The sequence below is a fragment of the Triticum urartu genome, chromosome 7 (genome assembly GCF_003073215.2).
Source record: "Triticum urartu cultivar G1812 chromosome 7, Tu2.1, whole genome shotgun sequence".
Taxonomy (NCBI): domain Eukaryota; kingdom Viridiplantae; phylum Streptophyta; class Magnoliopsida; order Poales; family Poaceae; genus Triticum; species Triticum urartu.
The window spans coordinates 422,928,956-422,943,144 of NC_053028.1; positions in this window are offsets into that span (position 1 = coordinate 422,928,956).

Consider the following 14,189-nt stretch of genomic DNA (forward strand, 5'->3'; position numbering starts at 1 on the left):
GGGTATGATCATCTTGCCTGAGATCCCGCAAGGAAGAAGAACGAGTCCATGAAGAAGACAAACGGACGTAGACTAACGGGTCCTCACAAACGCGACGTTATCGGAACCAACCCGAAGAAGCAACATCGGAAAGAAGCACACAACATAGTAAACAACCAATACATGAACATGGGATGATGCACAACCAAGTATGATGCATGTCCGGTTTAATGAAGCATGGCATGGCAAAGTGCACAAACAATCCTACAAATTAAGTGGAGCTCATTATGCAACGGAGTTGCATATTTGAAGAAAACACCACATGACTTATTTAGTTCTCTCTCGTTTATGTACCCAACAATATTAAATGTTGTTAAACATGGCAAGAGGGGAAGCAAAATAAAACTACCTATCTAGTCAAGTTTAAATGAGGCCGGAAGCAACGAACAACAATTTCGGTAAATCCCCATATGCATATTATAGATTTGGTACTGTTCTTCCCTAAACATAATTTTAGGGTTGTTAAACATGCAAAACAAGTACACCATGTTAAACTAGGCATTTTTCTACCCCATTTACATATATAATTTATTTAATTCGGAGCTACGGTTAAATAGTTATGAATTAAACCGTTTTAGCAAGTTATTTAAGCAAATTAAAAAAACAACATTTTAAACATTTTAAACATGGGTGAAAATGACATATTATAATACTAGACAAAATTCTAAGCAAGTTTCATATATATATTGTTTTAATCCGATGCACGGTTATTAAGTTATTATATGCATGAAGTTTAGGGGCCTATCTGCAAAAGTGCAAATCCCTGGAAATTGATAAAATCGCAGCTAAGGAAAAAAAAGAAACGGGCCAAATCTGGAGGAGCTGGGGAAGGTCACCCATGGGCTTGGCCCAGTAGATGTAGCGGCTGGATGGGCTGGCTGCGGCTTGGTGCGCTGGGCCGCAGCGTTCTGCGGTTGGACTTGGTCCACACGGGCGTGGAGGTGAACGGGCAGGGGCGGTTGGATCAAACGAAGAAGCCCGTGGGCGAGGCAGGGGAAGCTGGGTTCTGGCGCTCGTCCATGCTGGCTCGGATCGAGGCCGCAGTCAATGCGAGGGAGGGACGCAGGCTCCAGGTCGCGTCGCTCATCTCCCTCGAAAGGAAGGCGCAGCAGTGGACCCAGTCAACCGGCATGACGACGCACGGGACTCCGGCGACGAGGCCTGGCGGTGTTGCAGGGAAAGGAAGTGGCAGAACTCCGGTGCGGCAGGGAGCTCGGCGAGCGGGGTCGAGCCAGAGGAGGGTGTCGTGGGCGCCATGTGCGGGAGCGCGGTCAGGCGACGGGGACGGCAGGGACGGGAAGGAGAGGACACACGGCGGCTTCGGTCACCGGCGGCCATGGCATCAGGGGCGAGCCCCTTTCGTTTCCTGGCAGAGAAGAAATCAAACAAGGGGGAGATGTTAGAGGAGGAAAGAGAGGAAAACAGGGGGAGAAATGGAGATGGGCGGCGACTCATCTGCTAGCTGGTTTGAGCGCTCGGTGCTCATGATCCATTCGGGATCGAGCCGAGGAGGGAGAGGAGGCACGGCCTCGGGCGTCCTTGAGCATGCTGGTGGGCGACGAGGTAAGGCGGAGGCGCTCGGGAGGAGCTCGTCTCCCTGGTCGACGAGGAGAGCGAGGAGGTAGAGGATCGATGGGCTTGGGTGGATGGAGGAAGAAGCGGCCGGTTGGTTGGATCGATGGATCGAAGGGAGATGGCTGGTGCAGGGGGAATGAGAGGATCCCGAGGTGGGGAATGAGTGCGGCAGCGGCGGCTGGGAGGATCCCTAGAAATTAGGGATTTGGTCTGAAATTAGACTAAGGGTGGACTATATATATACCTCACGGATTAGGTTAGGGGCTATCCCGACCCTACGATCGCAATCGGACGATCGCGGATAAAATAGCTAGGGAGTCCAATTAACAAAACAGAGATGTTTTGTAGACGTTAGGGGATAATCCGGATCCAATGGTGATGATTGCCCGGGTCGGGTTCGGGACAATTTCAGACGCGCACGTGAGGGGTTCGATGCACTGTGCAGAGGGGGTTTCGGACCGTGCGGTCGCATCGGACAACTCCGGAAGCGAAGAGGGGAAGGAGGATGGACTAGGTGGGCTGTGGCGAGACTGCGAGGGGGAGAAGAGAGAGAGAGGGCCCGGCATCTGTTTCCGGAGACCGAAAACGTCCGACGTTAGACCGACTATAATGTCGCTATAGTTAATAGTTGGGGCGTCAAACGAACTCCGATTGCGGTGAAACTTGGCAGGCGGTCTACCTACACCATAACCATACCGCACACCAACTCTCATCCCAATCTGAGAACATTTTCTGGCCACTTATAAAATACTATCTCGGACATGTCGCGGGCGCGTGCAAGTGTGGTTGGGCTCAGAACGGACAACGGAGAGAACTCGGAGAACCCGGACGAATGCAAGTTTTGAAAAACATGATGATGCTATGCAAATGATGACATGATGAAATGCAACATGCAAGCAAATGACATGGCAACGCGGTGGCTAACTGGAAGACACCTGGCACATCGGTCTCGGGACGTCACATGGGGGCACCCCAAAGACACACCAAGATTTCTCTTAGCCGTGTGCGGTGCCCCCCTCCATAGTTTACCCCTCCGGTCATAGCGTCGTAATGCTTAGGCAAAGCCTTGTGCGGATCACATCACCATCACCGTCACCATGCCTTCGTTCTATCGGAACTCTCCGTCGACCCTCTACTGGATCAAGAGCTCGAGGGACATCATCGAGCTGAGCGTGTGCTGAACACGGAGGTGCCGTACGTTCGGTACTTGGATCGGTTGGATCATGAAGACGTTCGACTACATCAACTGCGTTAACCTAACGCTTCCGCTTTCATTCTACGAGGGTACGTGGACACACTTTCCCCGTCTCGTTGCTATGCATCTCCTAGATAGATATTGCTTGATCTTAGGAATTTTTTTGAAATTGCATGCTATGTTCCCCAACAGTGGCATCCGAGCGAGGTCTATGCATAGATGATATGCACGAGTGGAACACAAAGAGTTGTGGGAGATAATAGTCATACTTCTTACCACCAATGTATTACTTTGATTCGGCGGTATTGTTGGATGAAGCGGCCCGGACCGACATTACATGACCGCGTTCATGAGATTGATTCTACCGACGTGCTTTGCACACAGGGGCTGGCGGGTGTCTGTTTCTCCACCTTTAGTTGAATCGAGTTTGACTACGGCCGGTCCTTGTTGAAGGTTAAAACAACACACTTGACGATAAATCATTGTGGTTTTGATGCATAGATAAGAACAGTTCTGGCTAGAAGCCCGTAGCATCCATGTAAAACTTGCAACAACAAAGTAGAGTACGTCTAACTTGTTTTTGCAGGGCATGTTGTGATGTGATATGGTCAAAACGTGATGAGATATAAATTGTTGTATGAGATGACCATGTTTTCTAAAAGTTATCGGCAACTGGCAGGAGCCTTATGGTTGTCTCTTTATTGTATGAAATGCAATCGCCATGTAATTGCTTTACTTTATCACTAAGCGGTAGCGATAGTCGTTGAAGCAATAGTTGGCGAGACGACAACGACGCTACGATGGATATCAAGGTGTCAAGCCGGTGACGATGGAGAACATGACGGTGCTTTGGAGATGGAGATCAAAGGCACAAGATGATGATGGCCATATCATGTCACATATTTTGATTGCATGTGATGTTTATCTTTTATGCATCTTATTTTGCTTAGTACGGCGGTGGCATTATAAGATGAACCCTCACTAAGTTTCATGGTACAAGTGTTCTCCCCGAGCATGTACCATTGCTACAGTTCGTCGTGCCAAGACACCACGTGATGATCGGGTGTGATAAGCTCTACGTTCACATACAATGGGTGAAAGCCAGTTTTGCACGTGCAGAATACTCGGGTTAAACTTGACGAGCCTAGCATATGTAGATATGGCCTCGGAACACTGAGACCGAAAGGTCGAACGCAAATCATTTAGTAGATATGATCAACATAGTGATGTTCACCATTGAAAACTACTCCATCTCACGTGATGATCAGACATGGATTAGTTGATATGGATCACGTGATCATTTAGATGACTATAGGGGTGTCTATCTAAGTGGGAGTTCTTTAGTAATATGATTAATTGAACTTTACTTTATCATCAACTTAGTACGTGATAGTTTTTTGCATATCTATGTTGTTATAGATCGATGGCCCGTGCTACCATTCCCTTGAATTTTAATGCGTTCCTAGAGAAAGCTAAGTTGAAAGATGATGGTATAAACTACATGGACTAGGTCCATAACTTGAGGATTATCCTCATTGCTGCACAAAAGAATTATGCCCTGGAAGCACCGCTAGGTGCAAGACCTGCTGCAGGAGCAACTGCGGACGTTATGAATGTCTAGCAGAGCAAAGATGATGACTACTCGATAGTTCAGTGTGCCATGCTTTACGGCTTAGAATCAGGAGTACAAAGGCGTTTTGAATGTCATGGAGCATATGAGATGTTCCAGGAATTTAAGTTAATATTTCAAGCAAATGCCCGAGTTGAGAGATATTAAGTCTCCAACAAGTTCTACAGCTGCAAAATGGAGGAGAATAGTTCTATCAGTGAACACATACTTAGAATGTCTGGGTACCATAACCACTTGACTCAGCTGGGAGTTAATCTTCCTGATGATAGTGTCATCGACGGAGTTCTTCAATCACTGCCATCAAGCTATAAAGGCTTCATGATGAACTATAATATGCAAGGGATGGAAAAGACAATTCCTGAGATCTTCGCGATGCTAAAGGCTGCGGAGGTAGAAATCAAGAAGTAGCATCAAGTGTTGATGGTTAGCAAGTCCACTAGTTTCAAGAAAAAAGGCAAAGGGGAGAAGAGGAACTTCATGAAGAACAACAAGCAAATTGCTGCTCAAGGGAAGAATCCCAAGTCTGGACCTAAGCCTGAAACTGAGTGCTTCTATTGCAAAGGGACTGGTCACTGGAAGCGGAACTGCCCCAAGTATTTGGCAGATAAGAAGGATGGCAAAGAGAAAGGTATATTTGATATACATGTTATCGATGTGTACGTTACTAATGCTTGTAGTAGCGCCTGGGTATTTGATACTAGTTATGTTGCTGATATTTGCAACTCGAAACAGGGGCTACTGATTAAACGAAGATTGGCTAAGGACGAGGTGACGATGGGCGTGGGAAATGGTTCCAAAGTTGATGTGATCACCGTCGACACACTACGTCTACATTTATAGTCGGGCTTAGTTTTAAACCTGAATAATTGTTATTTGGTGCCAGCGTTGAGCATGAACATTATATCTGGATCTTGTTTGATGTGAGACGGTTATTCATTTAAATTAGAGAATAATGGTTGTTCTATTTATATGGGTAATATATTTTACAGTCATGCACCCTTGATGAGTGGTCTATTTTTGTTGAATCTCGATTGTAGTGATACACATATTCATAATATTGAAGCCAAAAGATGCAAAGTTAATAATGATAGTGCAACTTATTTGTGGCACTACCGTTTAGGTCATATTGGCGTAAAGCGCATGAAGAAACTCCATGCTGATGGACTTTTGGAATCACTTGATTATGAATCACTTGATGCTTGCGAACCATGCCTCATGGGCAAGATGACTAAGACTCCAGTCTCCAGAACAATGGAGCGAGCCACTGACTTATTGGAAATAATACATACTGATGTATGCGGTCCGATGAGTGTTGAGGCTCGCGACGGGTATCGTTATTTTCTAACCTTCACAGATGATTTGAGCAGATATGGGTATATCTACTTAATGAAACATAAGTCTAAAACATTTGAAAAGTTCAAAGAATTTCAGAGTGAAGTGGAAAATCATCGTAACAAGAAAATAAAGTTTCTATGATCTGATCATGGAGGTGAATATTTGAGTTATGAGTTTGGTCTTCATTTGAAACAATGCGGAATAGTTTCGCAACTCATGCCACCTGGAACACGACAGCGTGATGGTGTGTCTGAACGTCGTAACTGTACTTTATTAGATATGGTGCGATCTATGATGTCTCTTATCGATTTACCACTATCGTTTTGGGGTTTTGCTTTAGAGACGGCTGCATTCACGTTAAATAGGGCACCATCTAAATCTGTTGAGACGACACCATATGAACTTTGTTTGGCAAGAAACCTGAGCTATCGTTTCTTAAAGTTTGGGGTTGCGATGCTTATGTGAAAAAGCTTCAACCTGATAAGCTCGAACCCAAATCGGAGAAATGTGTCTTCATAGGATACCCAAAGGAGACTATTGGGTACACCTTCTATCATAGATCCGAAGGCAAGATATTCGGTGCTAAGAATGGATCCTTTCTAGAGAAGGAGTTTCTCTCAAAAGAAGTGAGTGGGAGGAAAGTAGAACTTGATGAGTAGCTTCTCCCTAATTGGAAAGTAGTTCATCACAGAAATCAGTTCCAGTGATTGCTACAGCAATTAGTGAGGAAGCTAATGATGAAGATCATGAAACTTTAGATCAAGTTACTACCAAACCTCGTAGGTCAACTAGAGTACAATCTGCACTAGAGTGGTACGGTAATCCTGTTCTAGAAGTCATGTTACTAGACCATTACGAACCTACGAACTATGAGGAAGCGATGATGAGCCTAGATTCTGCAAAATGGCTTGAGGCCATGAAATCTGAGATGGGATCTGTCGGTGTCAAAACTGGCGGATCTCAGGTAGGAGGTCCCGAACTGTGCGTCTAGGCGGATGGTAACAGGAGGCAGGGGACACGAAGTTTTACCCAGGTTCAGCCCCTCTTGATGGAGGTAAAACCCTACGTCCTGCTTGATTAATATTGATGATATGGGTAGTACAAGAGTAGATCTACCACGAGATCAGAGAGGCTAAACCCTAGAAGCTAGCCTATGTTATGATTGTATGTTATTGTTGTTCTACGGACTAAAACCCTCTGGTTTATATAGACACCGGAGAGGGCTAGGGTTACACAAGGTCGGTTACAAAGGAGGAGATATCCATATCCGTACTGCCTAGCTTGCCTTCCGCGCCAAAGAGAGTCCCATCCGGACACGAGACGAAGTCTTCAATCTTGTATCTTCATAGTCTAACAGTCCGGCCAAAGGATATAGTCTGGCTATCCGGAGACCCCCTAATCCAGGACTCCCTCAGTAGCCCCTGAACCAGACATCAATGACGATGAGTCCGGCGCGCAGTATTGTCTTCGGCATTGCAAGGCGGGTTCCTCCTCCGAATACACCACAGAAGAATTTGAATACAAGGATAGTGTCCGACCCTGCAAAATAAGCTCCACATACCACCGTAGAGAGAATAATATTTCCACAGATCTAATTCGCTGACCTTTCTTGGCAACACGACATTATCTCATGGCCCGGTGATTATTCGAACCGTTTCCTTTGACTAGCCCCGCACATAACGCGAGGCAGTTTTTTGACACGTCTTGTCAAAGCAGAGATTGTGTCCCCTTATCACGGGATTCTCATCAATACGGGTGTGGGTAACCCAACCGCGCCATTGATTACGGCGCTTGGGGGATAAGCGAGTTTTACCAGGCTAGTGGGGACGCATAGTTTCGTCCGCCCATATAAAGGGATGAGGATTCACCTTTTCATCCACGCCTTCTTCCTCCTTTGCTCATCCATTTTCGCACACTCGAGCTCTAGCGCCCAAGTCCGCACATCCCCCCTCAACCTTCTCCAACCATGTCCAGAGCGGGAGGCAGGTGGATGGTCTCCTCCCCACCCCGGGCCCCATGAGAGGGTAGTGTTCCTTACCCATTTCCTCCGCGGATTGGGATTACCTCTCCACCCATTCGTCCGGGGGCTCATGTTGTACTACGGCCTGGATTTCCACGATCTGGCCCCGAACTTCATCCTCAACATCTCGGCGTTTATCGTCGTGTGCGAGGCCTTCCTCCGCATCAAGCCCCACTTCGGCTTATGGTTGAAGACCTTCAATGTCAAGCCGAAGGTAGTGGGCGGCCGCCAGGCGGAGTGCGGAGGCGCCATGGTGGGCAAGATGCCCAACGTTACATGGCTCGAGGGATCCTTCGTGGAGACCATAAAGGGGTGGCAATCGGGGTGGTTCTATATCACCGAGCCGCGTGACCCTGCATGGGCAGCGGCCCCCGAGTTCCGATCTGGCATCCCCACGCGGCTCACCTCCTGGAAAGAGAAGGGCATGTCCTGGGGTAGTTCGGGAGAGCTGACCGGACTCCAAACATGTATTCAAAACATGGTGAACAAGAAGCTCAAACTCGTCAATGTGGTCCAGGTCATGCTCATCCGCCGGATCCTCCCATGTCAACAACGGGCCTTCAACTTGTGGGAGTTCGGCCCGGCCCAGCACCAAATTCTGAACAGGCTCTTCGATACAACACACGAGGATGCCTGGAAGGTGCTATTCAAGGGCGCCGAGGTTCCTCCTCCTACTACCGAGGATCGCGGATTCTGCGCGAAGCGCCAAGCCAGCGTGGTAAGCTGTTTTACCTCTTACAGGATACTTGTTTTTCATAGTTTGACTCTATGCGGGATCTAAGCTCCCGTTCCTTTGACAGGACTGGCAAGAAACGGCCGGACAGATCAACTGTCCGACTCCCTTGCCAGAAGGCCAAGCAAACGCTCTCCTGACGGAGATGCTGACTCCGGCTCCTTACAAGGTGCCAGAGAAGACCAAGAAGGCCAAGGGAACCTGAAAGAGTTCCCGACGCCAGGTGTTGTCGGACTCATCGTCCGATGACTCTGCGGCACACTCCTCCCCCGAAGACGAGGAGGAAGAAGAAGATGCTCCCCCTTCCGTTGGGGGAGACAAGAAAAGGAAGGCCGCCCCAACCGGGGGGGGGGGGGGCGAAGGGTCCAAGAAGGGAAGGACTCTCCTTCCGGACAGCTCCACCGCCGCCGCTGAAGGAGAAGACGAGTGGTTGCCCAGGGCCAAGCCCCTGGGGAGGTCGTAGGTATTCGGATACTAGGGTAACTCATAGCATTCCTTTGTCGCACTGCTTTCCCTAACGCCGAGTATGATTCTGCAGGTCGCCACGAGCCCGTATCGATGTATCGTCGGGCGGCTCCCTAGGCTCGTCGGATATGGATAGTGACCCACTTCCGACCGCCACCTCCCCTTGCCCTGTGGACGACGCCGAGGTGTTGTCTCAAGAGGCACCGGGTCGAGGGGAGACAGTCCCGGAGGCGCCTCAAGGCGACCTTCCGGACTCCGGGGGCCGAGGGGACAAGGCCCCTGAGGGCCCCGAGTTCGGCCCTCAGCCGAACACCGCACCGGAACCTCCAGCGGTTCCGGACTCGGGCAGGCGGCCTCCTTCTAAGAGGGGCAAGACGCCTGTGCCGGTGACCTCTGCCCATCCAGAGGCACTGGAAAATCTGCTGGAAGCGCTTCACAACGCTTCCATCGACGAGGAGCACCGTACTATTATGAGTGCGGTGGTCCAGAAGGTTCAGTCCGCCCAGAGCGGATTGACTGAAGCCTGTGCCAGCCTTCTAACAGGCTTTGAGGTAAGTGTTAAAATATAGGAAAAATATTACCGCATAGATAGTAGCCCCTGATGCTCTGTTCGGTGTTCACAAAGAAAAGCCGAACAGAGGATCAAACAATATCGCATGAGTCTAATATAAGTATGTCAATATGCGTATCCAGGCTTCGCTGCTGGCATCTGCCGCACTGACTGCGGAGGTCGCCGCACTGAAGCAGGACCTTAAAGGGTCCCAGGACGAGCTCGGCCTTGCCAAGAGGCAGCTCAAGGAGAACTAAGGTAAGTAACACCCTGTATATAGATATGTATATATAAAAGATGACGCGGTTGCAATATGACAGGATCATCTTATACTTTCCAGGGGCCACGACTAAGATGGCATCCCTGAAGCAAGCGCTATCCGAGGGTGAAGACAAAGCGGCCAAGGAGCGCGCCGAGCTGGAAAGGCAAGAGGCACGGGTGGGCGAGGTGCAGCAAGAGCTCCAGGCTCTCATGACGAAGCACGAGGCGTTGGAGCTTGACTCGAGGACGTGAGAGTCTGAGCTTGTCGTGGCCCTCGAGAGCTCGAAGAGTGCCAAGGCCGAGGCCCAAAAGTCCCTCCAGGAGATTGACGCGATGAAGAAAACAGCGGCGGGTAAGGCATTCTATATGCAAAGCAAGCATGTGAAAGTAAATTACCTATTACTTACCCGGATCGGGAGCTCTCTAGGAGCATTCGCAGATTTGCCCCACAGCGTGTCGGATGCCGCACGGTTTTACCAGGTCGAGGAGGGAAGCTCAATGGAGAAGCTGTTCTAGTCTCAGTATACTGGGACCGAACACCCGGTGCCTATGAGCGACCAGCTGAAGCAGCTAGTCGAGCTACACAAGGCGGCCGAACAGGCCATGAAGGACTTTATAGTCCGGCTGTGGCCTGGCGGCGCCCTTCCGAACAGCTACTTCGGCCTGGTGAGGCGGCTAGTGGATGCCTGCCCATGGCTGGAAGTCGTCAAGCGGTCCGTCTGTATTGAAGGTGCACGCCGGGATTTCGCCCGTGTGAAGGTGCAATGGGCCAAGCTAGACGCCGTGAAGCTGATCAAGGAAGGACCGCCGCAGGGCAAGGAGCATCGCACCCCCGAAATTTATTATGAGGGTGTCCTGAAGGGTGCCCGTCTTGTAGCGGACGAATGTTCAAAGGATGTAATATTTGAGTAAACTTGCTCGTGTGATCCTGTATGATGAAAACTTATTTCATATGCGTTATGCAACGCTTGTTTGAATTTAAAATATTACCTTATGTTTGGCTGTTTATCCAATCTGAGAGATGGCTAGTCCTCGGCTTCTGCCCCATGCCGCGAGTGCTGGGGTGTTCGGGATAAACCTGAGCACTCTTGTTCCCATGTTTGGGTCCTTCGAGGGAGGTGCTCAGCACAGCGAACAAGGCAACCGGACTAATAATGCTTTATCACTCTCACTTAGCCATAGAATTCTATAATTTTAAATTTCGGCGAGGTCCTTGGTATTTGGAAGGCCGAATTCGGGGCGCGATACACGCCTTTAAGCCAGACAAGACCGGCTCATCGCTCTACGCGGCATAAGTCTTTAGGGACTCGAAACCTCGCCGAACAGCGACCAGTCTCTCGCCTTATCATGACAGTCAGTTTTAGCTTTCTCTACTGAGGTGCTTAGCCCAGCAGAACCAGGGCACAATCGCAGTAGTTCTCCTAGCGCTACCTTAGCCGATAGAGCGGAACGTAAGGTACCAAAACATAGGAGCCGGGCAAACCCAACATTTGACCAAAGGCATGATTCGGAGCTGATGCATATAATGCTATAAGTTCGGGGTGCCGCACTTGTGAAAGTGTTCGGACTTCTCACACCGCATTGTGGGGTACTTAAGCCCCTGGTGTATTGGCCGTACCAAAGTGTACAGTTGCAAGGCGTCATTAAGGAACACATATAAAAAAGGAGAATCCAATAATAGTCTTAATGCTATGCATTGTTTATTCAAATAGATGCGTTAAAGCAGGATGATACAGATAGTGCGATAAGCAAAAAGTAGGACTATGTCCCCTCCCAAGGGCAAGCTGAGGAATAGTATTAAAGCAAATATTTCACTCGTTATCGTAATCCACCTGGTAGTTCCGTGGTGTGACGTAGCTTTTTTCCTCCTTGGTTGCTGCATCATGTGTTCGGCAATCATGCTGTCGGACAGGTTTTCCAGAGATTAAAGTCCCGAAAGAGAAAAATAACATAGCGGGAAGCCCCTAGTGCGGTTTAGGCCGCCTCTTGGGGCGCGCCGTAGTTGTGCCCCCCTCCCCAACTGTGCCCATGGTATTTTTAATGCGTAATTATGTACGCATGGTACGGATTTCGCCGCTTGGCTGGGACTGGAGTGGGGGCCGCATTGCTACACGAGCTCAGATCGTGCTAGGCGGTCTAGTTGCCGATTACTCCGAGCGCGCTTGAAGGTGTCCGGGTCTTGAAACACCGAACTGGTGGATTGCCTTGAGAGGCTGCTTTGCGCTTCTGCTGCGAGGGCCGCAGTGTGCTCCTCCGTACGGAGAGAGCGCTCTGTGTTTCCATTGACTGTGATGACCCCCCGCGGTCCTGGCATCTTGAGCTTGAGGTATGCATAATGCGGTACCGCATTGAATCTCGCAAATGCGGTTCGCCCGAGCAGTGCATGATAGCCACTGCGGAACGGGACTATATCGAAGATTAATTCTTCGCTTCGAAAGTTATCCGGGGATCTGAAGACCACTTCCAGTGTAATTGAGCCTGTGCAATGGGCCTCTACACCTGGAATGATGCCTTTAAAGGTCGTTTTTGTGGGTTTGATCCTTGAGGGGTCTATACCCATTTTGCGCACTATGTCCTGGTAAAGTAGGTTCAGGCTGCTGCCGCCGTCCATAAGGACTCGAGTGAGGTGAAATCCGTCAATGATTGGGTCTAAGACCAGTGCGGCGAATCCACCGTGACGGATACTAGTGGGGTGGTCCCTGCGATCGAACGTGATCGGGAAGGAGGACCATGGGTCGAACTTTGGGGCGACTGGCTCCAACGCATATACGTCCCTGAGCGCACGCTTCCGCCCCCTCTTGGGGATGTGGGTTGCGTATATCATGTTCACCGTCTGCACTTGTGGGGGGGGACCTCTTCTGTCCTCCGGAGTTCGGCTGCCGGGGCTCCTCTTCGTCATTGCTGTGTGACCCTTTATCTTTATCTTCGGCAATTAACTTGCCGGCCTGCTTGAACACCCAGCATTCCCTGTTGGTGTGGTTGGCTGGCTTGTCAGGGGTACCGTGTATTTGAAACGAGCGATCGAGTATGCAGTCCAAACTGGACGGGCCCGGAGTGCTTCTTTTGAATGGCTTTTTCCACTGACCGAGTTTAGAGCCCTTGAATCCGGCATTGACTGCCGTATCCTCAGTATTATCGCTGTTAATGCGGCGCCTATGTTTGTTGCAATGTGACCTGCTATTGCCGTCCTTGGTATCCGAAGTACCATGGTTTTTCAATATGTTGTTACTGCGAGCCAGCTAGATGTCTTCTCCCGCACAAAAGTGGGTCATGAGTGTCGTGAGGGCTGCCATAGATTTCGGCTTTTCCTGTCCAAGGTGCCGGGCAAGCCACTCGTCGCAGATGTTATGCTTGAAGGCTGCTAGGGCCTCTGCATCCGGCAGTCGATGATTTGATTTTTCTTTGTTAGGAACCATGTCCAGAATTGCGTGGCCGATTCTTCTGGCTGCTGAATTATGTGGCTCAAGTCATCGGCGTCTGGTGGTCACACATAAGTGCCCTGAATGTTGTCGAGGAATGCGGCTTCCAGATCTTCCCAACAGCTAATGGACTCTGCTGGCAAGCTGTTAAGCCGGTGCCGCGCTGGTCCTTTGAGCTTTAGTGGGAGGTATTTGATGGCGTGTAAGTCATTGCCGCGGGCCATGTGGATGTGGAGGAGGAAATCCTCAATCCATACCGCAGGATCTGTTGTTCCGTCGTATGATTCAATATTTACGGGTTTGAAACCCTCTGGGATTTGGTGATCCATTACTTTGTCTGTGAAGCATAGGGGGTGTGCGGCGCCTCTGTATTGGGCTATATCATGACGCAGCTCGAATGGGTCTTGCCCGCTGTGTTCGGCCCGGCCGGATTGACTTTACTGTATCGGGCGTGACGTTTATCGTCTCGCATAGTGGCGCGCCCTCGTGATCCGTAGATTGATCTTGCATGTTTTGCTTTGTCCTCCAATACGTCTCGTAGGTCTAGCTTATTTCCCCATGCCTTTTTATTTGAATGGCATCGGGGTGCGGGCTGAGCTTTTGGCTGGAATGCCTCTCTATCACGGCCACGAGGTGGCCGATCAGCCGCGTCATACGCTTCTTCCTCCAGTCGAGGTAGCAACCTGCATTTTGGGTAACTCTTGGAGGGGCGCTCGAGTTTATAATCCTCGGCCGCGAGGACTTCAGTCCATCTGTCAGCTAGCAGATCTTGATCAGCTTGAAGCTGCTACTGCTTTTTCTTAAGGCTATTTGCCGTGGCCATAAGCCGGCGCTTGAAGCGCTCTTGTTTGACGGGATCCTCTGGCACGGCGAATTCATCATCACCGAGGCTTGCCTCGTCTTCGGAGGGGGGGCATGTAATTATCATCCTCCGCTTCTCCATCTACCGCTCTCTCAAGAGGGCTGC